Below are 27753 nucleotides of genomic sequence, written 5' to 3'. Positions count from 1 at the left end.
ATAAATGAATGTGTATTAATATCTGACAGAGAAAGATTTTATGAACATTTGAAGGATCTTATTTGATATATTTATAATCCGTTTCGATTTACATTTTCAAGGTGCAAAAAAGTAGCCTTTTTTAACAGAGCAATCAATTCATTTAGATAAAAATCATTCTCTTATGGTTGTGGTTTGTTATCTATTCCTTGCATTGAGAGATATTTCTCGTATCACAAAGAGTGTGAAACGAAAAAGTGATACCGAAAAACGCCTTAAAGTTATTGGCTTATCCAGCATAATAGGACATATTGCAACATTTCCATTGGTTATTCGTTAGGTCATTTGTGACTTTCAAAGGTTAAGACGATGTACATTTCATCCATGGCAATGGAGATATGTGAGTTCTTCAATTATATACAAAACACTCACACTTTTCAACTGAAATTCTTCTTTTTGTCAATGTTAATGACATTCTGAATGTACATCAAGTTTTAAAATGTCTGATGCTAAAGTTTGACACTGGAACATGACATATGACGTCATTCTGGTACGTGTGAAAGACTAGATAAACAATTCACAGATTTTCCAAAGGCTTGTTTATTATTATATTGAAATTAAATAACTCGAGTTGATATCAAGCGATATCCAATTCTCACTCGTTATATACCTATAATTATACTATACAATACCTGATATGAATCATTATGCATCGAAAAACAGGTGACAGGCTCCAGTTTCATAGGTGATGATTGTGTGAACATATGCTCTTGTGAATTTACATGTGGAACATTTGCACTGATCATCAATAGGACGAAAATCTGATAAAAAGATTTTTGACATCATATTCAACTGACCACTAGGCACCAAAGCTGATCCAAATCTCTACAAAATTGAAAAAAAAGACCAATCACAATTTATTTTTATAAATTTATAATGACTCTGTTCAAAAAGAAAACAATTTCATCAAACTTTAATGCTTATGATAACCTGGCTGATAGCTGTCAGAGTTTATATTGTTAACAGTCCTGTTGAAGGTTTTACAATTAATATCACTTAAATTTCAGTTCAATTAATCTTCCGTTGTTTAAAGAAGACATTTTTTTCACATTTAGAAATCTACACCTTGTGGTGACTTTTTCGCCTGATAAAGAAGTATATGTAACTGTGGCAGGATGAGAAATGTGACTTTCATTCTCCCATGAGAAACCAGTCTGTCTAAAATAAAATGTTGATGTTGATGCTCTCAAATTCGCCCTTTATAAAAAATTAGAAAATTCTGAATTTTCAGTTTTGGAAGAGAAGACATTTACATTCACCAATCAGAATTGTCTCTAATGCCAGAGTTTTTTCGTCCCATTTGTACATCTATATAAATTCAAATTTCGAAAACAAATGTATTTATTTTCAAGAAATAAAAGGTTTGATTTGGCAGGAATTTCATTGTTCATCCAATCATCAATGCAATTAAATACAATAAAATTTTTGGCTTGTAAAAAAATACATCTGTGCAGAATGATCAGGTGGCTATTTTTGCCATGTTTTTTAACACATATACCATCAAGATGAATAAATGCTGTCATCGTGATTATAGTAAAAAATGTATTGCCTAGCTGTCAGTTATAACACTTTGGTGTCTCTTTGTATGTTTTCATAAATACCAGAAGTCTACAAAAGTCAAAGCAATAATTATACTTTCACCCTGGACATTATTGTATTTGTAACGGCCAGAAATCAATTTTAAATTGTAGACAACAAAAGACACAAATCAATAATAAAATCTAACAAGATTTATTATACACAAGTTTACAAGAAATATTATACAAATTGAAATGTCAACTTAATTGTTAGAATATATTTCCGATCCTTTGTCTTTTTTTTATCCGGAATTCTTCTCTTAACTGTCACGGAATATGTCCAATAATTTCTCAAACTAGTATGATGTAGTTAACGTAAATAATAATATCAATCCAATAACTCCAGAGAACTTCTGAGATTAGTCTAATCTATCCAATTTCGGTTTCGGTATATATAGCTGTCGTGGAAACCTCTAGTACACTGTTGAAGGGAAACTCTAGAAAACTTTAGATTGGAACCTTCTAGAATATGATAGAAGTTAAAATTACACATCGTAGATTATGATCATTCTGGAATCATTATGTAAGTCAAATAGAAAGTTCTTATCATTCCATCAGTATCTATGATTGTTCCAGTGATTTCTAAACTGCACAGTTATAACATTATTTTGTAAACAACTATAAGGCCACACAAATCAAATTATGCCAAGATAAATGTATATAATAGTTACAATATCATAACACCTTCCCCCTTAAGTTTGAGTGTAACACGAACTTTTCATAAACAATATATACAAAAATACATAGTATGTATACAGTGTTCAAATAAGAACTAGATAAAGCATCTGCATTACATCATCCTTACCTTTAATATATTTTACAAAAACATCATGTACCTGTAGCAATAAACTCCACCTAGTCAACCTCTGGTTCTTGTTACTCATTTTATGTATGAAGTTGAGAGGATTTTGATCAGTATAAACAAGAATAGGATGCATAGTGGGATTTAAATATACATAAAAAAAAAAGTGTAGACAACAGTGCAAAACACTGTTTTTCAATAGTTGAATAATTTTTCTGATGTTTATTCAATTTTTTGGAAAAATATGAAATAGGTTTCTCAACATCTGTTTCTTGATATTAAATGGCTCCAACTCCTACATCACTTGCGTTAACGGCAAGTTTGAATTATTTTTCAAAGTCTGGAGTGATCAGAACAGGACTGTTACTTAAAAGTGATTTGCTATTTTCAAAAGCATTTTGACAATTATCACTCCAGATGAATTTCGAATCTTTCCGTAAAAGATATGTCAATGGTTGAATAACAGTAGAATAATTTGAACAAAATTTCCTGTAAAATCCAATCATGCCTAAACATCTCATAAGTTGTTTTTTATTTGTAGGAGGAGGAAATTCGGTAATTTCATCCACTTTAGCCATAATAGGTTTCACGTGACCTTGGCCAACTGTATGCCCTAAATAATCAACAGTGGGCTGATATAATCCACTTTACCAAGATTAGCAGTCAAATTGGATTGTGATAATCTATCAAAAGTATCATATAAATGTGTTAAATGCTCTTCCCAGTTATCACTACATACAATTAGATCATCAATATAAGCATAACAACAGTCTAAATCTGTTATAACATTGTTGATCATTCTTTGAAATGTAGCTGGAGCACTTTTCATCCCAAACGGCATGACAATATAATGAAAATGCCGTCTGGTGTGACAAAAGCTGATATTTCACGAGCTCTTTGTGTCAAAGGTACCTGCCAGTAACCCTTCAATAAATCATATTTGCTCACACACTTTGCTTGTCCAATGTTATCAATGTAATCGTCTATCTTTGAAATCGGATAGGAATCAGATTTTGAAACTGAATTTACTGTTCTGAAATCAGACACGAAACGAAAGGTTTTATCTGGTTTGGGCACAAGGAGACAAGGAGAGCTCAATTCACTGTTACTCGGCTCAATGATATTATTGTCAAGCATATATTTAATTTCTTGTCTCATGAATTCAAGTTTTAGTGGAGTGAGCCGGTAAGGATGTTGCTTAATTGGAGAAGCATCGCCTACATCAACATCATGACAAACAGCAGTGGTTTTGATTGGCACATCTGGAAAAAGATTTTTAAAAGAAAATACTAAGGTTTTTAATTTTCCTCTACGATCAAAAGTCAGATGTTGAAGTTTTGAGTCTAAATTTGACAAAATTTCTGAATTTTTTAATCTCACTGTTTGTTCCATAGTTTTAGAATCAAAAGGTGGTTCAATTATATCTGGTTTGTCATGATCGTTCTACAATTTAAACATGGCTAAAGTGGAAACTGGTTTACTCTCATCTTCATTAGTAAACTCAAAATATGGGTTGAACAATTGTTGTAGAATCTTAAGGCAAGTCTTCCTTATACCTAAATGTCCGGCCAAGGGGGTGTCATGGGCAAGACTAATAATTTCTTGCCTATAGACTTTAGGCACCAACACTTGGTATACCACTCTCCATTCCTCCTCTGGGATAGCATCAGGTGGCCTCCATTTTCTCATTAAAATGCCGTCTAGATGTTAGTAGCATTCGGCCACTTTGTCTGCTTCCTCCTGTGGTTGAGCCCTCTTGCGGAGCTGAAGAACCTCAGAGTCTTTTTATTGTTCTTCCACACATTTTCTTCTGTCTAATGAATGGCTGTTCATGTTTGGCCATAGTATAATTACACACTCGTTGGTACAAGGTGGTCTTATTTTGGCCTTTTCTGAGCCACATGCACCGTCAATGTCGGCAAGGAAAGTTTCAGAAAGGTAAATCCTCAATTTGTTGTTTTTCTTGCCATCGCCCTAGTGACAACATAAGCTGGACACAGTTCAGCATCATCTTCATGTGATTTAACATCTACCACCGGTTCACTGGTAACAATTGGTTCAGCAACCACTTTGTTCCTAGCTAGATCATTTCCTAGCAATAATGAAACACCCTCAACAGGGAGGTTAAAACGAATACCCACAACAACTGGTCCAGTAATTAAATCTGACTTCAGATAAATACGATGGAGGGGAACATCTATACAACCTAACTCCACACCCTGTAACAAAACGGAGGTACCAACAAAAGTTTCATCGGACAAAGGCATCACACCTTCTAACAACAAAGTCTGAGAAGCTCCAGTGTCCCGTAAAATGTTAATAGGCTGAGGAGTAGTATTATCAACAATAGAAACAAACCCATCAGACATAAAGGGTTTATAATCACAAAAATTGGACTTAAAAGTCTGACTCTCAGGACATTCCAACTTATTTGTAACAAGGGGTGTCATACAAGCACTAGACTTGGGTTTATTATCTCTTTCGTTTTTCTTCCTCATCAGGTGACCATTTTTCTTACAATTAGCTCAAAAGTATCAAATTTTGGACTAGACATATTATAACTAAACTGACTCTTATTCCGTGCAACAGGCTTACTATCAGTACGCTCAGTACTGTGATGTTTGTAATTTCCGCTTGAGGTATTTACATTTTGACCTTTGAAACTTCTTTTATGTGAAAGGGTATAATTATCGGAAATAACAGCTGCATCTTGTAATGTCTCAACAGTTTTGTTATTTAAATGTGTTTTTTTTAAAGTCTAAATGAATACACTGCTTGAACCCTCCTTATAACATCAATTGTCTTATATTATCAAAATTGTTATCTATTTTCTTTGACGCAAGCCAATTATCAAATAGAACTTCTTTTTCTCTAGCAAATTCAACATAGGTTTGTGATTCAAACTTTTTAAGACCTAAATTTCTGTCTATATGCTTCTGGCACTAGCTCATAAGCTTTCAAAACTTCCTGATTTAGTGTGTCATAATCAGAATTTTTTTCTGATGAAAGTGCTGAGTAAATTTCAGCGGCCTTGCCTTCAAAAACACTTTGCAGCATTGTAGTCCAATAAGGCTTCTGATTTTGACACTACTTTAGTGTTGCTTTCTTCTTTGACCATTTCAATTTTTATTTTCTCCATCTCTAACCTTTCCCCTCATTTCACGTTCTGCCTGTTTTAATCTAAGTTCATCTTCTTTTTCTTTTCTTTTCTCCATCTCTAACCTTTCCTTCATTTCAAGTTCTTTCTTCTTTTTCCAATTGTTTTAATTGAATTTCGTATTCCAGTTGTTTTAATTTAATTTCATGTTCTAATTCAAGCTGTTTTAATTTTATAGCATCAATATTTTCGACCTGTAGTTCAAGAGCCTCTTCATATAAAATTTCTGAGTCAACTAAATTGTCTATTACCAAAATTTTTATAATTTATATTCTCATGGATACTCTAAAATCTATTTGTAGATGTTAAGCAAGCAACACTAATTCTTCTTTCTTTAGTTTATCAAACCCTTTCAGGTCTGGCATTTTCAAAGATTTACCTGCATCAAATGCCATTTTGTAGAATTTTGTTGGCTAATTCTGATTCAATAAAATACAGATTTTTTTTTTAATCTAATATTAACGTTCCCCTGGACGAGCCCCCATTTCCTGTTAAGGCCAGAAATCACCTTTAAATTTTAGAAAAATATTTTACAAATTGAAATGTCGACTTAACTGTTAAACTATATGTCCGATCCTTTGTATTTTCTTTATCCGTAATATTTCTCTTAACTGTCACAGAGTATGTTCAATAATTGCACAAACTAGTATGATGTAGTTAACGTAAATAATAATGTCAATCCAACAATTCCAGAGAACTTCTGAGATAACAAGTATATTAATGTCTACTCTGTCCAATTTCGGTTTCGGATTTATATAGCTGTCACGGAAACCTCTAGAACACTGTAGAAGGAAAACTCAAGAAAACTGTAGATTGGAAACTTCTAGAATACGATAGAAATTAAAATAACACATCGTAGATTATGATAATTCTGAAATCATTATGTAAATCAAATAGAAAGTTCTAATCATTCCATCAGTATCTATGATTGTTCCAGTATTTTCTAAACTTCACAGTTATAAAATTATTTTGAAAACAACTATGAGGCCATGCACACAAAACTAATTATGCCAAGATAAATAAATATAATAATTACAATATCATATAATATTTCTGCACTAAACAAAATAAATGACTAATTTGTTCGTCTGCGAGTACCCTTGAACCAAATAGCAAGATAGCAGGAAGTGAGAATTTGTTTCTAAATCACCACAACGACAGTTTGGAAAATCTACTAAATTACGATTGAATAGGTAAGAATTCAATGGAACTTGCTTCCATTCTTAAGCGAGCATAAAGAATTTGACCAAGACGATAACCTACATAGTAATACATTGGGACCTTATAATTTTGGGTGCGAATTTGATTTTTGAATAATGATAGAGATTCACGTTTTCTTATGTTCAAGTTAGGTTGCCGCTTCTTACATGTTCCGTAGTGCGACTTCATAGATCAAGAGGTATTGGTATCCTCTATCAACCTTCCTTTAAAACAAACTTTGATGCATGTTTGTATTTCTACTTATTTTTATTAAACATCTTCTAAATATTTACTTCATCATTGTTTATACCTAAAACATCAAGTGTGGGTGTGGGGAATGTAGTTTCGCTGGAAAAAATTATATTGAATATTATGGTAATTTAAAGTTAATATCTGGTTCAGTTTAATAAGGTTCTTTTCAAAAAAGCAGTACAATAATTCATTGTACAAATCGTTTTAGATGCGGAATTTTTGTGTATGAAAAGATGAATTTAATCCATGACTGTGTTCTCTGGTCTTGTCTTCATCAAGAGACAAATGGTAACCAAGTATCAATAAAATTTGTCCTGCTCAAAAATTACCCGAATTAAGAATGAATAAATGAGACTATAAGAAATCTGTTCCGTCAACATCAAATTTCTCTAAATAACAAAAACATATTTAAATATGACAAAAGACGCCCACTGACGATTTTTATCACTAGGGCCAGGCGCCAGTACATTTTGAGGGGTTAAAGAAGGTTTGTTTCTAAAATTAAGTTCGCAAACTCCCCTTTATATATCGATCAGTAGGTCACTATACAAAAGACTTTCCAAGTTGGAAAACTTGTGTCTGATCCTTTTGTCATTGTTTTTGACAATAACATATGTTAAAATTAACAAAAGGTTACAAAAAAACCAGCGTAGGAAAAGAACTTAAACCTATAGAAACGGTTTGGTAGAAAAATAAGCACAAGAACAAAACCAATTCTAAACAATACGGTATCAAAGAACGCTCGCAGTTTCAAACTCAATTTAATAAATACTTGTATGAAAGCATGAAACTCAAACATTTTTTATACTGTTGCCTTTTTTAAACTTCACAGTAGATTGCATGCAGCTTCGCCATAAACAGCAGACGCAGCCACGAACCTGTACAGAATTACAATGCAGCAAAATTAATAAAACATGATCTTCAAACTATGAAAAATTGAATTGATGTTCACCCAAAACTCTATCTACTGAGCCCTTAATTTTTAACTTAATGAAATAGATGCCACACAAAAAACGTTACGGTTTTTTTTTTGTCAAAGGAATAATGGAGAGAGAGAGAGAGAGAGAGAGAGAGAGAGAGAGAGAGAGAGAGAGAGCTAAGAATATAGCAAAGTGCTCTGGACCAATGGAATCGTAGAATTTGATGTGTCGTAATTGTACCATAATATCATCATTTGATCACATGTATCTTGTGACGGGAACTTAAAAAAGAAAATAATGAAGGACTTGATATTTGTTTCTATTTCAATCAAACTTTTTACAGTGGAACTACAAACATTCAAAAGAAAAGACATCGGATACTATATTAAAAGGTGGGGAGGCGTTAAAATCTTTAGTTGATTATGGCTGACAAGTGAATGGCAACAGTTTCTTATTAATGTTTTTATTATAAAAGTGTAATGAAGATAAATGTTTGCTGATAATAACATTGGTCAGACGGAGGAGGCGGGATCGACATGCTTGCATAATTCCTGTTGTAGACAAAATAGATCTGAAAGTATCCATTTACTTCGATGCGGTCGTTTTATATTGAATTTTTGTAATAAAGTTTTGTAATAAATATACCCCCAAGGGTGACTGGGGAATAGAAGTATGGTTACCATTGGTCTTCCTCCGACTGGTAGTAAAACCCTTGCTAAAGTGGGGCGTCCGTTTGGCTGTGCGGGATGTACAAATTTGCAGCCACGTCCGGTCAGAATGGGGACGTTAAATCCGATGCCTCGTGTAAAGAGAGTGCCACGCTCTTTGCACGTTAAGAACCCTTGTAACAACTCTTTGAGGGGTCTGTAGGTGACCTGTTGCAAGGCTAAATTTCTGTCCCTATCCAATATTCCCTCATTTCCCGTGGCAGTCTAAATTTCTCCAACCTTAATCCCGGACGCCCCAATTACAGAACCTACCTATTGTATTTATTGTTAATTTGTTCTCGTTCTTAATATGCATGAGATATTTGCCACTGGACGTTAAGCAACCAACAATCAATCAATCAATGTAATAAATATATTTAACTGACTATTTCATTGACTGGAGGCTAAGTAAATATACGTTTCCAAATTCGCTATGATATAATGTATAAATACTAACAATGACTTACATGTATCATATATACAAGAATATCAGTGTCTAGTAATTGATTTTTGGATATACACGTGGAGTGTTATTTTCAAATATCATAATTTAAACAATACTAGATGCCTCACTGTAGCTTTCAGACAAAGAACGGCAACGAATGCGCAGTTCCTTTGCTTTTTGTTTAACGTTTTGGGTTAAAAATGATACACTATATTCATTCTTTACCATTAACGTTAATCAAAACAACGAATCTATATTTTGCCTTCAAAAAGGTTGCTACATAATCGATTCAAAAGGTCACAGAATAGGTTGTAACATAGCTGTATATCTTATTTCTAAAAACATGAAACACAATTGACGATTAAATATTGGTAATAAGGGAAACTGAATTAAATGATGAGGATTTGAAGGAAGAATTCACCCAAAGGTCAAAGATAATTAATTTACTTTGTTATTGCTGTTTTATTATGACACAATATGAAACACCTCAACATACTAAGGATCGCTACAAACAGAATAAACACCCAACACGACAACAGTAAATTATTTGGGGGGAAAATCGTTTAAGAAGCATTTTTTTTTTACACTGAATAAAAAACTCTAAATGTACTTTATTTTTGTTAATATCGAAATCGTTGCTTTTCAAATGTTTTATTCCACATTTGGTGATGAATTGATAAAAAAACCCATCGAAACAATGTAATAGTTATTTCATTTCCGGTAATCAAAAACGTTAAAAGGTAATGAATAAAAATACAAATTTACAAACAGATTCTAATAGAACATATAGATTAATACATTATTTAATTCGAAATTCCAAGAGTAAGTGCATGTTATAAAAATCCCAAGTATCACAGTGTTTTTCGGCAAATTAAAAAAAAAAAGGAAATAGTACAGACAAAAAGGTGAGGACATTACTCTTCAGAGTATCATTCTCTTCAAGAGAAAGGCGAAAGATACCAAAGGGACATTCAAACCCATAAGTCGAAAGTAAACTGACAACGTCATGGCTAAAAAAGAAAAAAGACAAACAGACAAACGACAGTACACAAAACACAACATAGAAAACTAAAGACTGAGCAACACGAACCCCACCAAAAAAATTGGGGTGATCTCAGGTGCTCCCGAAGGGTAAGCAGATCCTGCTCCACATGTGGCACCCGTCGTGTTGCTCATGTTAGTATAAACCCGGTAATAAGTCAACAGTTTCTTCTTCAGATACTAACGAGAAGGAATATTTCGATTTTTACATAATATTCTTTTTAATTTTAGTTATGTTTGTTAATATCAAAATTGGTCAAAACTTTCAATAATTCATGAAACTTTAATACATGTTAATTCATAGCATTACCTTGAAGGACACAATTTATTTCATTAAATCAAATAATAGCCGAAATGACAGCAGACCGCCGACAATAAAATAAAATAAAAGTAACGTAATAGATTTAGATAAATAAATGAATAATTAAAACGATGAAACGAATGAAAAAGAGAATGCGAATAAAACGCAGAAATTCAAATCAAGTTGATAATTTCAGAAATATTGCTGTTAATTAAATGGTCAACAAGACAGCCATCTTCAATATGAAGTATTTGATGCATCTTAAATGAAACACTAATAGTTGGAAATGTTTCTGTTCTTTCCTCTTAAGATTTCTATAATAACTCTGAACTTAATTATATTCGTGATTTCTAAATATTACAAACAATGACTGTTTTAGTTCAAGAGATGTCAATTCAGATGAAAAACGATGGCAAAACACGATTACAAGAAAGACAAATATATGTAATCAAACTGCTTCCTTGTCATCAAACTCAATAAAGTATTGAATTAGTTCTAATACGAGTAACATGCTAGTTCCTGCAGTGACATATTTAACATTCAACTCTGTAAACATAGACATTGAAACTACAATCTAAAAAACCCTATTTCAGAACCAATTTTAATAACTACATTTATTTTCTATTTTAGACAGGGAAAATTAATTCAAAATACTTTACTCCTACACAACAAGAATTTCAAACTCTGAGATTAAAAATAAAAATCAATCTTCAACGTCATTAGTAAAGCTCTCTTTACAACTGGAGATTTTTACGTAATAAGGGCCTTTTTTCTCTGTATATATGTCATATGCATATACCAAAATATAAAAGGAAATATGGCTGCAATTGTTTGCACTTGTCCTAAGTCAGGAATCTGATGTTCAGTAGTTGTCGTTGTTGATGTGGTTCATAAGTGTTTCTCGTTTCTCGTTTTTTATATAGATTAGTCCGTTGGTTTTCCCGTTTGAATGGTTTTACACTAGTAATTTTTGGGGTCCTTTATAAATTGCTGTTCGGTGTGAGCCAAGGCTCCTTGTTGAAGACCGTACTTTGACCTATATTGGTTTACTTTTATAAATTTTGACTTGGATGGAGAGTTGTCTCATTGGCACTCATACCACATCTTCTTATATCTATATGTGTCAATGAAACAGCAACCAAACAACACAAGAGATAATTATAGATACGCTCGTTTGCATTTCAATAAAAACATGTTAAGGGATAGAATCCTTTAAACAGAATAAAATCAGAAAAGAAATATAGGGAACACATTTTAGTCCCTGACAGAGATCGTTAGCTACATCTGCATATTTCATGCACTAAATTATATCTTATGATATTGAATTTCGGAATCCAAAAAGGATTTCACATAGCCAAGTTATAAAAAGTAGATAAAACAAGAACTTTTGCAGAACGCAGTGTAAATGTGTGAACACACAGAATTCCGATGAATAGATAATATTTGAAACATCTTCATTTTAGTCATGATTCAAAATGAGTGAATCGGTAATTATTCCCAAACCGTCAATAACAGTCATTTTACAATATGGATAGCATGTGCGACTTTGATAAACCTTTAAAGAATCATTTTAAAGAAAATGTTTTATGTATGCTTTAAAGATAAATAATACAACTAATAAGCGTTGAATGTAAATAACACATTGTCTTAATATTCTACGAGTCCAAATATAATAAAAAATCAAATGTTCACCTATTTGTAGAATATCGAAGTTTTCGATCGTAAAATAATTGAAAAGATTTGATGTTTTCCGACAATTGTTTCGTTGCCTATATTGATATCTCTTTAACGATTTGTTTGAGTCAATATGAAGTTGATAACTTTTTACCCTTGAGGATTTCACAATGTTCTTTTTAACATACACAGTTTAGATATATATAGTTTTTTTTAATAGAATAAGGGGTTACACAGGTTGCATGAAAATCATTATTCATCTATTTCTAGAAACATTTTCAATTGCTTTTGAAACGATTATTACAAACAGCCAGATATACTGTATCGTCGCAGTTTTAAACAGAACATTAACCAATTCAAGCTTTATAAGGAAATTAACCTAGCAATTTTGCATGCCACATGGGTCTAGAAAATAATTCTAATCGTGTTGCCATTGAAGTACTATATTGACTATACTGGTTACCTAAACTACACAAAAACCCGTAAAATATCGTTTCATCTCGGCCTCTAGTAAGTGTTCTACTACTAGAATTTCAGTGCTTTTAAAGAGTTCCTTAACTACTATCAAAGAACTGATCATTAATTTTTGTAATAATACTTATGAAAATAGTGGAATTAATCATTTTTGAAGTGTAAAAAAATCTTTGGATGTTTTAGATAAATTAGTGCTTTTGATGGTCCTTTTGATTTGGTTGACAGTTTTGACTTTTCCACTCTTTACACCACACTTCCACACAATCTTATCAAGCAAAAGTTTTCCAATTTAATTAAATGGTCGTTAGATAAATCTTATTGCAAATTTATTTGCTGTTACTCTAATAAAGCCTTTTCTCAAACGAGAAAGGTAAATATGCTAGATATACTTACTGGAGGTGTGATGAGATGATTACAGCCAGAACTTTTCTCCTTCACAACATTTATGTACGTTTCGGCAATAAAGTTTATCGACAGATTGTAAGTATTCCTTTGGGCACCATTGTGCCCCTTTAATAGCAGACTTGTTCCTGTATTGTTATGAATCACAGTTTATGGCCAAACTCAGTAAATACCCGTCTTAATTCCATTTAATTGATAAATTCAACAACACTTACCATTATCTTGATGATATTTTTTTCGTTAAATAATCATGAATTCAATAAATATACTGCCGAAATTTACCCACAGCAGCTTACATTAAATAAATCATATATTAACAGCAATAAGTGTCCTTTCATATTTCAGTTTTACACCAAAACTCTAAACAAAAATTTACGACAAAAGGGATGATTTTTCTTTCCCTATTGTAAATCTTCCTTTTTTGGACGGTGATGTTCCTCTGACACCAACTTACGGTGATTAAATATCCCAACTCGTTCGTAATGCCCGTGTCTGTAGAGATGTTTTGGATTTCAATGATCGTAATCTATGTATTACTGGTAAATCATTAAGTCAGGGATTTCTTTACCACAAACTAAATTAATCCATAGATACAAAGATTTAGTTTGCAAGTTTGGCTGTACCTGTAAAAAATTTATTTCAGACGGAATAGCACATCCTAAAATTTACTTTGGTGTTGTTCACCGAGCCCGGAAATTTATATACAATCCCGGTAAACTTATCAATTCTTTAAATAAACTTATTCTAAAAGGTTACCAATTCAACACTGTAATTAGATCTTTGAATATTGTTTTTTTTTTGGTATAAATATTGATTTTGTTATCAGTAAATTAAAATCATACTAAATAGTTTTGTTATACACATATGCACTTTAACGGTACTACAATCTCTCGATACCTTTATTTTGGCATTGCACAAGGTCATGTTTTTCTCTAACTATTAATGACATCTTTACACTAAATCCACTGGATGTTGAAACTGTACTGATTGATATTTCAGTCTTAGATACTTGATTTTTTATTACTTGTTATTGGCTTTGAACTAGCTGTCAGTAGAAAGTAAAATTACAAAAATACTGAACTCCGAGGAAAATTCAAAAAGGAAAGTCCCTACTCAAATGGCAAAATCAAAAGCTCAAACACATCAAACGAATGGATAACAATTGTCATATTCCTGACTTGGTACAGGCATTTTCTTATGTAGAAAATGGTGGATTGAACCAGGTTTTATAGCTAGCTTAACCTCTCACTTGTATGACAGTCGCATCAAATTCCATTATATTGACAACGATGCGTGAACAAAACAAACAGACACAATAGGTAAAAATGTCAAAAATACGGGTACAGCAGTCAACATTGTTTTATCATCTTAATCACTATAAAACAAACAAATGTAACAAAAAAGCACAAAAAGGCATACATCAAATTTATTATCCTCATTTTGCTTTCTCATTATACGATTATATTTATCTATGTAAAGGATGTAAGGTTTTAAGTACAGGCGTAGAATCGAGCGTTTGACATCACACAGGTAGATATAAAATAATTATGTCGTTCAAAGTATGACGGGATACATAAGTACAGAGTCACGTCAAATGGATATCACAAAAAGTTACTTAACAGTAAAAGTAATATTAATAAAGACAAATAAAAGAAATTTATTAAGATGATAAACAACGTCAGTACGCAGAATCTATACTTCAAGACCATCGTGTATTTTTTGTGAAGTTGATACGGAATATTTTTCAACAAGGTCTTGGTACCTTCCGATGAACTGTTTTAGAAAAAGGACGAGACGTTCTCTGACATACCCCTGGTTCATCAACTTTCTGCTCAGACACTGGTGACGTTTTACAAAGTCTGAGTAGGAGCTGCAAGCTTTTGAATACCGAATAAGTTGGGAAATGTATATCCCATATGCAGGTGAAGTTGGTATATTGCTACAAAGGTGGGGGAAATTAATAATTTCAAAATTAAAATCGTCTCGCTTGTCATAGATTCTGGTACTGAGATGAATGTGTATGTCAAATTCGAGGTATAAGTCTAAATATGAGGAAGTACTGCAAGTACTCTCAAATCTGTACTCAGTGTCCTTTTTGTTGTTAGGGATGAGATATGAACAAATACCCTGCCACGTCTGGTCTGTGTTTATGTTTGAAGTTTTTTCTGCTATGTATCGATCTGATGAGTTAAGCCTTTTTCAACTGATTTTTTATAGTTTGTTTTATGTTGTGGTGTAACACCACTGTCCCAGGTAAAGGGGAGGATTTGAGCGCTCACAAACATGTTTAAACTCCGCGACATTCTATATGTGCATATCCCAAGGCAGGAGCCTGTAATTGAGTGGTGGTTGTTGGTTTTTGCTGATTATCATATTTGTGTTTCTTTTATTATTTTGTATAGTGTGTTCTTGTGTTTTGCTGTTGCACTACTGTCCCATGTTAGGGGGAGGGTTTGACGCAACCTAACCTGTTTAAAACCGCTGCATTTTTATGCACCTGTCCTAAGTCAGGAGCCTGTTGTTCAGTGGTGGTCGTTTGTTGGTGTGGTTCATAGGTGTTTCTCGTTTCTCGTTTTGTATATAGACTCCGTGTTGAAGGCCGTACTTTGACCTATAATTGTAAACTTTTTATACATTGTGACTTGGATGGAGAGTTGTTTCATTGGCACTCATACCACATCTTCTTATTTATATTAACCCCGTCACATTCTGTATGTGCCTGTCCCAAGTCAGGAGCCTGTAGTTCAGTGATTGTCGTTGGTTCATGTCTGTCATATTGGGTTTTTCGTGAATTGGTTTGTTATAAATTAGGCCGTTAGTTTTCTCAATTGAATTGTTTCATAATTTTCATGTCGGGGCCTTTTATAGCCGACTATACGGAATGGGTTTTTCTCATTATCATACAAAGACAACAAAAACGTAAGAGCGAGATACATTGTACCTGCAAAATACCTGTTGTTGATTTTGGTGCATTGAAAAGAAAAACAGTTTCTGCTCTTGTAGTGACGCCATTCTTGTTACTAAAATTAACATTCAGTGTTAACATAATGTTATTATTCGTCTGTTAACATATGTGCATTTCTACAAATGGTCAGTACATTGCAAACCAATTAAAACCTTGAAAAAAGTAAAGTTTCTTCCCTAAGTCCAATTGCAGTTCCAGAAGAGTACAATATCGTTTAAATGAGAATGATCACGTAATACGTGCAGAGGCAAACATATAACATGAATGATATGATTTGTAATAACTTTCCATCCAGACAATTAATCTACATATGATAAGGGAATGTTTAATAACTTGTCAGCAATACACATATACAATGGGTCACATTCAATTACTAGTGAATACGTCTTCACAGTGCAAACGGAATTACACGTTGCCAAGGAAGCATGGTATCAAAACATACGTTGGGCATGAGATGCAGTTTGCAAATATAACCATGTTAAAATTTCAAACGAAGAATATAAAAGCATTGTTTCGAATTTGAAATTATATAATGTCAAATTTTTTTTCTTCTGGTGAACAGTACTGTAATAATGTCTTAAAATTGTTCACATTTTTCATATATTGTAGTGTTGAAATTGTATTTTCAAATATAATTATATGCACTATTGTGTGATCAGTACTCACCTGAACTCATACAGATGATTTTTATCTTGAAGCTTTTAATTTTTCAACGTAAATATGCCTAAATTGAAAAACAATATGATGAAACTCTTAAAACTAACCTTGACTAAATATCGAAGTTACCTAGTACAAGTACAACACGATAACTCTATCAAGCATCTATATGGCAATGTCCTATCTTAAATTGGACGTGTAGTTTTGTTTCAGTTACGTTGCGAAGAGCATAATATGTGATGAATGTCATTTGGTATTATTAGAACCTCATCAGACTGACGAAATCATAGAAAAAATATAAATGATTCTCCAAAAACCTTGTATCTGTTGTTATGATATTGTAACAATCATATTTATTTAGTTGGCCTAATTTGTTTTGTGTGTCCTAATAATATGTTTACATAATTTGTACTTGTTTACAAAATGATATTGTAACTGTGCAGTTTAGAAATCACTGGAACAATCATAGAGACTGATTGAATGATTAGAACTTTCCATTTTACTTACATAACGTTTCCAGATTGATCATCATAAAAGATGCGTAATTTAAACGTCAACAATGTTCTAGAAGTTTCCGTTATAAATTTTTCTAGTAGTTTCCTTTCTATTGTGTTCTAGAGATTTCCGTGACAACTATATATATACAGACACTAAAGTTAAACTTTCAGACATAGACATAAACATAGACATCGATATACATTAATATTCTCAGCAGTTGGATTGACACTTTTATTTACAAACTACATACTACTAGATTGTGACCTATTGGACGTAATATTCTGCGTAGATTCCCGAGAAGATTTCCGGATAAAGTAAAGACAAAAGATCGGACATATATTTTGACAGTTAAGTTGACATTTCTTTTTTTGAAATACTACTTGTAAACTTGTGTATAATAAATCTTGTTAAATTGTATTATTGATTTGTGTATTTTGTTGGCTACAACTAAAAGGCGATTTTCTGGCCGTAACAGAAATTGGGGGCTCGTTCGGGATAACGTTAATATCTTATTAAAAACTTTGTTCAGAATTTTTATTAGAACTAGCCAACAAAATTTTACAAAATGGCATTTGATGCCGGTAAATTTTTGAAAACGCCAGACCTGGAGGGGTTTGAAAATTTAAAGAAAGAGGAATTAGTGTTGCTTGCTAAACATCTAAAATTAGACTTTAGAGTATCTATGAGAAAACAAATTATAAAAAAATTGGTCATAGACTAATTAGTTGACGCAAAAATTTTAGGTGAAGAGGCTCTTGAACTCAAGGTCGAAAATGTTGATGCTTTCAAATTAAAACAGCTTAAATAAGAACATGAACTTAAATTAAAGCAATTGGAAAAAGAATAAAAAAGAAAGGCCGGCAGAACTTGAAATGAAGGAAAGGTTTGAGATGGAGAAGATGAAAGAAAAAGAAAAAGAAGATGAATTTAAATTAAAACAGGCAGAACTTGAAATGAGGGAAAGGTTAGAGATGGAGAAAATGAAAATTGAAATGGTCAAAGAAGAAAGCAACACTAAAGTAGTGTCTAAATCAGAATATTTTGATGCAGCAAAAAAAAAAAACACGTCTGGTTCCCAGATTTTGTGAAAAAAACAGTTGATAAATTTTTTCAACAGTTTGTGAAAATTGCTCAAAATTTGAAATGGCCAAAGTCTTATTGAACTACAATGCTGCAAAGTGTTTTTGAAGGCAAATCCGCTGAAATTTACTCAGCACTTTCATCCGAAAGAAGTTCTGATTATGACACGGTAAAACAGAAAGTTTTGAAAGCTTATGGGCTAGTACCAGAAGCATATAGACAGATATTAGACCTTATAAAAAGTTTGATTCACAAACCTATGTTGAATTTGCTAGGGGAAAAGAAGATCTATTTGATAATTGGCTTGCATCAAATAAAATAGAAAACAATTTTGATAACCTAAGACAATTGATGTTATTAGAAGAGTTCAAAAAATGTGTTCATTTAGACTTAAAAACACATTTAGACGACAAAACAGTTGAGACATTACATGATGCAGCTGTTATTTCCGATAATTATACCCTTTCACATAAATAAAGTTTCAAGGGTCAAAATTTTAATATTTCGAGTGGAAATTACAACAATCAAAGCACTGAGCGTACTGATAGTAAGCCTGTTGCACAGAATAAGAGTCAGTCTAGTTATAATATGTCTAGTCCAAAATTTGATACTTTTGAGAAGAAGTCACTGACTTGTGCTTATTGTAAGAAGAATGGTCACCTGATGGCTGATTGTTTTATACTCCAGAAGAAGAATAAAAGAGATATTAAGCCCAAGACCAATGCTTGTAAAACACCCCTTGTTACCAATACGTTGGAATGTCCTGAGAGTCAGGCTTTTAAGTCCAGTTTTTGTGATTACATGGAGGATTATAAACCCTTTATGTCTGATGGGTTTGTTTCTATTGTTGATAATACTACTCCTCAGCCTATTAAGATTTTACGGGAGCTTCTTAGACTTTATTGTTAGAAGGTGTGCTGCCTTTGTCCGAGGAGACTTCTGTTAATGCTTCCGTTTTGTTACAAGGTGTGGAGTTAGGTTATATAGATGTTCCCTCCATCGTATTTATCTGAAGTCAGATTTCATTACTTGACCAGTTGTTGTGGGTGTTCGTCCTAATCTCCCTGTTGAGGGTGTTTAATTATTGCTAGGAAATGATCTAGCTAGGAACAAAGTGGTTGCTGAACCAATTGTTACCAGTGAACCGGTGGTAGATGTTAAATCACATGAAGATGATGCTGAACTGTGTCCAGCTTATGTTGTCACTAGGGCGATGGCAAGAAAAACAACAAATTGAGGATTTACAAGAAGACCTTTCTGAAACTTTCCTTGCCGACATTGACGGTGCATGTGGCTCAGAAAAGGCCAAAATAAGACCACCTTGTACCAACGAGCGTGTAATTATACTATGGCCAAACATGAACAGCCATTCATTAGACAGAAGAAAATGTGTGGAAGAACAATAAAAAGACCCTGAGGTTCTTCAGCTCCGCAAGAGGGCTCAACCACAGGAGGAAGCAGACAAAGTGGCCGAATGCTACTAACATCTAGACGGCATTTTAATGAGAAAATGGAGGCCACCTGATGCTATCCCAGAGGAGGAATGGAGAGTGGTATACCAAGTGTTGGTGCCTAAAGTGTATAGGCAAGAAATTATTAGTCTTGCCCATGACACCCCCTTGGCCGGACATTTAGGTATAAGGAAGACTTGCCTTAAGATTCTACAACAATTGTTCAACCCATATTTTGAGTTTACTAATGAAGGTGAGAGTAAACCAGTTGCCACTTTAGCCATGTTTAAATTGTAGATCGATCATGACAAACCAGATATAATTGAACCACCTTTTGATTCTAAAACTATGGAACAACAGTGAGATTAAAAAATTCAGAAATTTTGTCAAATTTAGACTCAAAACTTCAACATCTGACTTTTGATCGTAGAGGAAAATTAAAAACCTTAGTATTTTCTTTTAAAAATCTTTTTCCAGATGTGCCAATCAAAACCACTGCTGTTTGTCATGATGTTGATGTAGGCGATGCTTCTCCAATTAAGCAACATCCTTACCGGCTCACTCCACTAAAACTTGAATTCATGAGACAAGAAATTAAATATATGCTTGACAATAATATCATTGAGCCGAGTAACAGTGAATTGAGCTCTCCTTGTCTCCTTGTGCCCAAACCAGATAAAACCTTTCGTTTCGTGTCTGATTTCAGAACAGTAAATTCAGTTTCAAAATCTGATTCCTATCCGATTTCAAAGATAGACGATTACATTGATAACATTGGACAAGCAAAGTGTGTGAGCAAATATGATTTATTGAAGGGTTACTGGCAGGTACCTTTGACACAAAGAGCTCGTGAAATATCAGCTTTTGTCACACCAGACGGCATTTTCATTATATTGTCATGCCGTTTGGGATGAAAAGTGCTCCAGCTACATTTCAAAGAATGATCAACAATGTTATAACAGATTTAGACTGTTGTTATGCTTAAATTGATGATCTAATTGTATGTAGTGATAACTGGGAAGAGCATTTAACACATTTATATGATACTTTTGATAGATTATCACAATCGAATTTGACTGCTAATCTTGGTAAAGTGGATTATGTCAGCCCACTGTTGATTATTTAGGGCATACAGTTGGCCAAGGTCACGTGAAACCTATTATGGCTAAAGTGGATGAAATTATCGAATTTCCTCCTCCTACAAATAAAAAACAACTTATGAGATATTTAGGCATGATTGGATTTTACAGGAAATTTTGTTCAAATTATTCTACTGTTATTCAACCATTGACATATCTTTTACAGAAAGATTCGAAATTCATCTGGAGTGATAATTGTCAAAATGCTTTTGAAAATAGCAAGTCGATTTTAGTTAACAGTCCAGTTCTGATCACTCCAGACTTTGAAAAACAATTCAAACTTGTCGTTGATGCAAGTGATGTAGAAGTTGGAGCCGTTTTATATCAAGAAACGGATGGTAATGTTGAGAAACCTATATCATATTTTTCTAGGAAATTAGATAAACATCAGAAAAAATATTCAACCATTGAAAAAGAACGTTTTGCACTGTTGTCTACACTTCAACATTTTGATGTATATTTAAATCCCACTATGCATCCTATTCTTGTTTATACAGATCATAATCCTCTCACCTTCATACATAAAATGAGAAACAAGAACCAGAGGTTAACGAGGTGGAGTTTATTGTTACAGAATTTGATGTTATTGTAAAACATATTAAAGGTAGAGATAATGTAATAGCTGGTGCTTTATCTAGATCTTATTGAAAAATTGTATACATACTATGTATTTTTGTATATATTGTTCATGAAAAGTTCTTGTTACACTCAAACTTTTTTTAAGGGGGGAGGTATTATGATATTGTAACTGTCCTATTTATTTATTTAGGTGGCCTAATTTGTTTTGTGTGGCCTAATGATATGTTTACATAGTTTGTAGTTGTTTACAAAATGATATTATAACTGTGCAGTTTAGAAATCACTGGAACAATCATAGAGATAGAGGGAATGATTAGAACTTTGTATTTTACTTGCATAACGTTTCCAGAATGATCATAATAAAAGATGCGTAAGTTAAACGTCAACAATGATCTAGAAGTTTCCGTTATAAAGTTTTTTAGTAGTTTCCTTTCTATAGTATTCTAGAGATTTCCGTGACAACTATATATATACAGACACTAAAGTTAAACTTTCAGACATAGACATAAACATAGACATCGATAGATATTAATATTCTCAGCAGTTGGATTGACACTTTTATTACAAACTACATAATACTAGATTGTGACCTATTGGACGTAATATTCTGCGTAGATTCCCGAGAAGATTTCCGGATAAAGTAAATACAAAAGATCGGACATATATTTTGACAGTTAAGTTGACATTTCTTTCTGTGTAATACTTCTTGTAAACTTGTGTATAATAAATCTTGTTAAATTTTATTATTGATTTGTGTCTTTTGTTGGCTACAATAGAAACGCGATTTTCTGGCCGTAACACTGTCGTCATGCATATGAAAACAAGCTTAGACAAAATTACACAGGTAAACGAATGTGCGAAATCACAAAGTAGATGCTATTGGATATAATTAAGAAACGTTATCAATTTATTGCATATTTGGAGGCTATCAATACAGACAGAGTTAGGACTAAAGCTTCTGTCCAGTAAAGCTGTACCTTTAAAGGTACCCTTTATAAAAGGCTGTGTAAACTAAATATTATTATCAAATTCCTTACGTCTCGCGCTTTTCATTTCAGCGCACTGTCTGGGCAAGATATCGAAGCTGCACATAGTTACAATATGGAAGTTAAACGGTAAAAGGGTGTAAATATTTTACTACTTCCAGTGGATGATATTGTAATTAATGTATGGTGGGGGGGGGGGGGGGGGGGGGGGGCGGAGATGGATCTTCATTTATCTTAATACAAATAAGTAGGTAAATACGCAAACATTAGTATTTAATCACACTCGATTACAGAGGCATATGTATAACGTCAGTGTTCCATGTTTCGAAATATTATATAGTGAACTTTGGTATGCCGAGTGTCTAATGTATTTCAGCTCTTAAACGAGCTGTGGAATACTATAATATCGGAACTTAACTGAACTTAAATCAGTGATATTTTTTTTAATTCCTCATTTATGGGTTTATAATATTGAATATATAAATAACAGATCTTTAAACTGACAGTGTCTAAACTACGAAGTAACCAAATTTATTATTATTCGCATTTGTCAATATGGAAATCACCTTCGGTTTTAATGGTAAACGGTGTTAAAAAATGATTTACTCGATTATAAATAAAACATAAAACTTCTGATGATTATTGAAAGTTAAATACTATTTAACAATGCTGAAAATTTGCAAACGAAAGATAACCCTTGAAAACCATGTAGCTTTTTTCCAATGGGGTCTAATTATAGATGGTATTATGATAAATATTGTTAATTCAATGTTTTTAATACTAGTTGTACTCTTGTATTGTATTGTGTAGTGTTCGTTTATTTTTGTATTTAGAAAATTCTTTTTTGTAATAAGATGGACATGTATTATTAAAGATCTCGCGAGCATGATTCAGGCGAAGTTGTATCACTCTTTTTTCAACATTTTTAAAATCAACTTTATAGTTTAATTTGTTTTATACAAGTTCTTGTGTGCATTCGTTTTAGTAAAACGAACGCTATCTTTTTGAGCCAACATGTTTTTAAAAATTAAAAAATTAACAGCATATCAAGGGGAACAGGAATACTCAAAATGACATTGTAGGAGGGCCACACTCTAAGTTTTCCTATTTTCTCAACTTTCCTTGTGCAGTGTTTTGTGAACTGGTAGTCTAAATGTTCGTCATTTTTATGTTTGGCCTTAGTGCAGCTGTCTTTGTCCGATTTGGTTTATTGAATTGTCTCTTTATATCTTTCCTCCATTTTCATATTTTGATTCATGTTAGTTTTATCAGCCATCTATGGGTTAATGACGGATCTTGAATTAGCTCTCATAGGGCACAATATGTATATCACTTGGTATTACCAGAACCTCATTAGTCTGATAATGTTATGTCACTTGATGCGATCAGAACCTCATCAGACTGACAAAAAATACTGATTAGAAATAAATACTTAACTAAATCTTTCAAATAATCCAAAAACCCTGTTTTTACATAATGCATTTCAAAATATTTGTATTATTGATTTAGAAACAATTCACATTAAAATACAGCTTGCAAGTGTGCGAAATCGTAAAATCGCATAAAAATGTTAATCTAAACGATAAAGATAACTTAATTGACAATTGATTGCTTGACTTTCAGCGGCAAACACTAAACCTATTTGGGACAAAATCATTTGTCAAGTTTTTTACGGAGTTCTAAATCCGTCTAGACATGTAACATAAAACAAAGATTTTGAAGATGCTCAGACTTACAAAACGACACTGTTCTGCCAGATGGAGTAAGATATAGTTTTGAAATTTGGCGAAGCATATATCTTTAGTTAAAAAACTTGAAAGCAAATAAAAAACAGAAAAAATCAGATTGAGATAATTTGTAAGCAGAAGGAAGTTCACAAACACTAGGATTTTGTTTGTCTACAGAGTCCATCACTTTTATGACACGTAAAAGACAAACTGGCGTACATTGAGACGAATGTATGTACTTTATATCATTGCAATTTAATAAATTATAAAAAACACTTGACAATACTTTGAACAAGGCTTTTACATCATTTTAAGATGGGTATATACATACCTCAAAACCTTAGTAAAAGGAGGAAAGTGTTTACCTCGATTTTTTTGGTATGTGTGTGTTGTTCATTTCCATATGAATATTATCCCATTCATATATCCTATATTCTTTAAAATGTTAACTCATCAGTTAGTAAACTTATAAGTAGTCATATCAAAAATGGTAAAGCTTGACTTAACCTTTGGAGAAAAAAAATCAACATAATATTGCTGAAACAAATATTGATTATTTTGGTCATTTTGCCTTTTTATCTGTATTTGAAAAATATATATTGGCACCTTTTAATTCTGATTCTTGATCTCTAAAACCCTTAAGATTTTCTTGTATTGGATCTCATACCTATATTACTAAAACATATACGGTTAATCACCCGTACACGTAGTTGAGCGACAGACCTTTATATAAAGGATAATCAAAAACATTGCATTGGTCATTGGCAGCAAGTGTAACTACAGTTAACGAAATTGTTTCGTCGTTAGAAAATATGCAATATACTGATGTAAATCTAAATGGAGAGACTTTGACTTTTATTTTCGATTGTCCCTTTGTATCTAATCTTTAGACAATGTTAGAATACGATGATGTCATATAGAATAACTATAGGCAGTGAATAGAAGACAAGCCTACACAGATAACTGCAGTGAGATATGCCAAGGGGGGTTTAAAATCTTTGGTTTGATTATATGACAGATTGGGAAAAATCATCTAAGGGATAAGAACTATGTAGTGTATATTCTGTGGGTTGATTTGAAAAATAACTTACTTAGAAAAACATAGATCTGTTTAATATTTTATATGATAATTATTTTAGATTTTTTTACATTTACATCTATAGAAATTGATTAGTTTACTGCATTTTGAAATGCTCTGCAAGATTTGTGTTGTCGCTTAATTACAAAATACGTTCATTTTTGAAAGTTCGTATTGAACAAAACACATCTGTACTTTTGTATACATGAGTAGTATCATATACTTGTTCAATCTTCCGTTTACTGTATAATAAAGATAATCCATTGACACATTATTATATCTTGTCTAAACCTCAAATACGTGGGCAGTGTAAATTGTTCAGATGCATTTGATTTTAAGCAGTTAATTGTAATACATTTCTTTATCAAATACTAAAAGAGATAAAAAGTCTTAATAACGTTGATACACTACATATGTTTAGAATTAGACGACATATTTTATATGTGTATGTAGCACAGCGTATTTTACTTTGTGTGTTCAAAATGATTCCATTTCAATTTTATGAACTCATTACAATAATAATTCTGACTATCATGAATTTGTATTATGGAAATAATAAGCATGCAGCCAGTGTTGATCAACTTTGACTGATAACACATTATATAATTGTACCAAACGGACTTTAATTCATTCGAGCTATAATATACAATTTTTTCATATTGATAGAAAAGGAGACGCGATAGATACCAAAGGGATATTCAAACTCATAAGTCGAAAACAAACTGACAATATCATGGCCAAACACGGTAAACGATCAAAAGACAAACAAAGGTATACAAAACGCAACATAGGAAACTAGACTGAGCAACCACCACCCCCCTCCCCAAAAAAAAGGGGGGTAATCTCAGATGCTTCGGAAGGGTAAGTTTTGACGTTATATTTACTTTTTGAATTTCATTTAAGAAATCGGTATCTTACGTTTATTAACTGCTTACAGGACGGATAATAAAATTGCAGAAAGAACCTTATCATTGACTAATAACTTCTAACTATGTTACAAATAGGCGAGTTTAAAGATGCCAAACACGAATGAATTTCACAAAAGATGATTGTACACAGTCGACAATCAAACACAAGAGGTGAGAAGTAAAGCAATCTCCTTTTGGGAAAATATTAATATATATTCGCCGAATCAACCTTACCGAATTTTTTCATTTATCCGTGTACATGGTGTAATGAAGCTGCAATATAATACCAACTTATTAACATAGAAAGACTATTAATTGTCAATAAAATGCTCCGCAGGGCGCAGCTTGATACGACCGCAGAGGTCGAACCCTGAACAGTTGGGGCAAGTATGGACACAACATTCAAGCTTGATACAGCTCTGAATTTGGATTGTGATTAAATATTTGACACAGCATAGGTTTCTGACACAGAATGAATGTGGTCTAAGAACTTAAAAATTTTTAATTGGACATTCACCTATTATGGTCCAATATCCAAAATCTAAATACATGGTTAGATTCAGCATATCAAAAAACCCCAAGAATTAAATTTTTGATGAAATCATACAAAGTTTAATTTTGGACCCTTTTGACCTCAATGTGGACAAAGTTGATAATGGGGCCCAAAAATCAAAAATCTAAATACATGGTTAGATTCAGCATATCAAAGAACCCCATATATTCAATTTTTGTTGAAATCAAACAAAGTTTAATTTTGGAACCCAACTTGGACCAACTTGAAAACTGGGCCCATAATCAAAAATCTAAATACATGTTTAGATTCAGCATGTCAAAGAACCCTAAGAATTCAATTTTTGTTAAAATCAAACCAAGTTTAATTTTGGACCCTTTGGACCTTAATGCAGACCAATTTGAAAACGGAACCAAAAATTAAGAATCTAAATACACGGTTAGATTCGGCATATCAAAGAACCCCAATAATTCAATTTTTGATGAAATCAAACAAAGTTTAATTTTGGACCCTTTGGACCTCAATGTGAACCAATTTAAAAACGGGGCCCAAAATCCAAAAACTTAATACACGGTTAGATTCAGCATATTAAAGAACCCCAAGAATTCAAGAATAAAACCCCATTGAAATTGGTCAAGAAATAAGCAATTTATACGAAGTATCTTCTTTTGCACAATACTGTGCAATTGAATATTTCTTGCTATTGCGCAATACTGCACAATTGACAATTTCTTGCTATAGGGCAATATTGTGCTATTGGATATTTCTTGCTATTGCGCAATACTGTGCAATTGAAGATTTCTTGCTATTGCGCAATACTGTGCAATTGAAGATTTCTTGCTATTGTGCAATACTGTGCAATTGAAAATTTCTTGCTATTGCACAATACTTATTATATAATAATTTACACATCCTGTTTGGTGTGTATCTCCTATCATATCATTATTATTTGCTTTTAAATATAAAACAGAAATAACCAACTTAAAATGGAAAATTTTAAAAGAAAAAAAAAAGGAAAAAAAAGAAAAAAAAGGAAAAAAAAAAAAATCCCCCCCCCAAATTTTTTGAACCCCCTTATGATTCATCACCCCCAAACTCAATCCCAGCCTTCCCTTTGTGGTATGGTACCTTGCAGTACAATTTCATAGAGATCCATACACTTGAACACAAGTTATTGTCTGTA

At 32.5% G+C, this 27753-nt stretch overlaps 1 protein-coding gene across 2 annotated transcripts in view; it reads left to right on the top strand.

The window, feature by feature from the left end:
* Positions 1-27753, top strand: part of LOC127728151 (40S ribosomal protein S18) — an 821762-nt gene that overhangs the window by 320694 nt on the left and 473315 nt on the right. The gene's annotated exons all lie outside the window — the stretch shown is intronic.

This window comes from Mytilus californianus, unplaced genomic scaffold (genome assembly GCF_021869535.1).
Source record: "Mytilus californianus isolate M0D057914Y unplaced genomic scaffold, xbMytCali1.0.p SCAF_2, whole genome shotgun sequence".
Lineage (NCBI taxonomy): Eukaryota > Metazoa > Mollusca > Bivalvia > Mytilida > Mytilidae > Mytilus > Mytilus californianus.
Note: the sequence above shows the minus strand (reverse complement) of the source record. Positions and strands in the feature narration are given on the sequence as shown.